The sequence below is a fragment of the Cyprinodon variegatus genome, unplaced genomic scaffold (genome assembly GCF_000732505.1).
Source record: "Cyprinodon variegatus isolate N-32 unplaced genomic scaffold, C_variegatus-1.0 Scaffold1607, whole genome shotgun sequence".
NCBI classification, from domain to species: Eukaryota; Metazoa; Chordata; class Actinopteri; order Cyprinodontiformes; family Cyprinodontidae; genus Cyprinodon; species Cyprinodon variegatus.
In genome coordinates, this window is record NW_015152060.1 from 66228 (window position 1) to 68446 (window position 2219).

The 2219-nt window shown below is 45.4% G+C and overlaps 1 pseudogene; it reads left to right on the forward strand.

The window, feature by feature from the left end:
- The window catches only part of LOC107104076, a 95125-nt pseudogene that overhangs the window by 43627 nt on the left and 49279 nt on the right, over window positions 1–2219 (forward strand).

The following is a 2219-nucleotide window of genomic DNA, read 5'->3' on the forward strand; positions in this document are numbered from 1 at the left end:
TAGCCCGTCTGTAGCGGCCAGGGCTAACGTTAGCCCGTCTGTAGCGGCCAGGGCTAACGTTAGCCCGTCTGCAGCAGCCAGGGCTAACGTTAGCTGCAGACCTGATGAAGGTTTGATTGTTTTATTTGGTAAAACATTCATTTAATTTGTGTTTATCTGACTGTGTTCATTATTATTCCTCCAATAAATGAAAAAAGTCATAATTTATTATTATTTAGAGACTATTAATAACAGGAGGTGAAATGCGGCTCCAGGCTAGCTTTGAATGCGGTGATGTCATCAGTACGCTTCTTCCCGTTCTCCCAGAGTCCAGACTTTTTTGGGTTCTAGTCAAGAACGGACTTGGTGAGAACACGAGTCCATATTGTCGTTCTAGTGAATTGAGAAACAGGTGGGGTGTAGCTGGGGATCAGTGATGCTGTGGGCCTGTTAGCGACTGCATAGGCTTCAGAGGGAGATCCTGATGCTTCATGTGTGATTTTAATGTTTCTGCTTCGTCAGATTCAGGCTCTGTTTGAGGCGTCCGTCTTTGGGCCGACCTTCAGAAAGCGATCCAGGTTTCCGTGTCTCTTCCAGCCGCTTTCCGTCGTCCGTTAGCCGCAGTAACCCGATTCCTCTGCCGTCCCTGAGAGTCTCTGCATGAAGCTCAGCTCCACACAAGCTGAAATACATTTAAACTCCTCATTACAGACGTCAGCTGTCAGGAGGCTCTGGCTCCGGGCTGCTGGCGGCGCGCGTTTCGCCATCCAGTCCTTTATGAGGCGTGTGTGTGTCAGAGATTAGAGCGCGGCGTGCGTGTTTGGCTTCACCTCTGCCTGCGTTCGCGTCCAAGGCTGCTGGCATTTGTCACAGTCGCTGCTCTCTGTTCTCCGCCTCTGAATGTATTCATGAGTGGCTGTTGACTCAGGTAGTTAGCTCACCTGTCCACACACACACACACACACCCATACATTTTCTGCCATCGTAGTGAGGACTCCCATTGATTTTCGTCAGTTTCAACCCTTTCTATGCCCTAACCCTGAAACTAAACCTAACCATTATCAAAAAGCAGGAGAGGCCTGTCTAAACATCCTGACTTAGCAACAACCGGTCCTCAGTTTGATGGTGAAATTGTAAAAACGGTCCTCACTCTGAGGGATAGACAGGCACACATACACACACACTGCTTCTTTGTCCAGACTAGAGGCAAACCAGCCAGATTTCTCTCCCTCCATCGTCTCTTTGTAGAGTTAAACTCCCATGACGCTCAGCAAACTGGGAGCTTTAAAGTCCGCCGGGATTGATGTAGCGGCGGCGGGCTTTCCTGACGGTGGAGTTTTGTCCTGATTTCAGGTGAACAGACGGTGGAAGATGACGCTCCTCTTTTCTCTCAGCCAGGATTCCTGCCGCTTCCAAACCAATCTGACGCATTCGGGTTGGAGCGCGGTGAAACGAAGCCGCTCTGGGCGCAGAAACGCCATGAAAACTTAGATTAATACCAACATGGAGAATTATCCAGGCCACAAACACAGACGGGCAGAAAGCTTTCCTCCATATTTACTTGTTACTTCCGTCCATCAGCTCGTCCTCACTTCCTCTTCCTGTCTTTATTTCCAGCAGAAGGAGGAAATCAGCCTATCAGAGGGAAGCACGGTGGACCTGAGGAAGCCTGGGGAGGAAGAGGATGAGTACTCAGAGACGGCTGAGGAGGCCATGGACCCAGAGAACTGCTTCCCAGACGGTAAGCAGGGGCGGATTTAGGAAATGTGGGGCCCTAGGAAACTGCCCAGTATTCCCTAATGGTAAAGCCCCCCCCCGCGACCCATAATGCATCAGGAGAAAAACCTGGCAGCTGTTCAAATCGCGGCTGAAGTGACGCCTGCTGTTTTCAAACATCCAGTATTTCACCCAGATCTTCACATTTAGCTTATTTATCACATAAAAAAAAAAAAAAGTTTCCTTTTTTATGATTTTAACAGCAAACTATTAAAATAAAACCTTAGATGATAAACATTCATTAGTTTAGTAGATCATTTATTTTAATAAACAATATGAAGGTTTATTTATTCAGTATTAATAAAGTTTTTAGATATATTTATTTATTTTAAATACACAGATTATTTATAGAAAGTTAATTTTATGTAATTTATACAATAAAATTTATAAATTTGAAATAAACACACTCATTGGTATTCATTTAGAGTAATTATCCTTTACTAATAAATGATAAATCGTTCTGT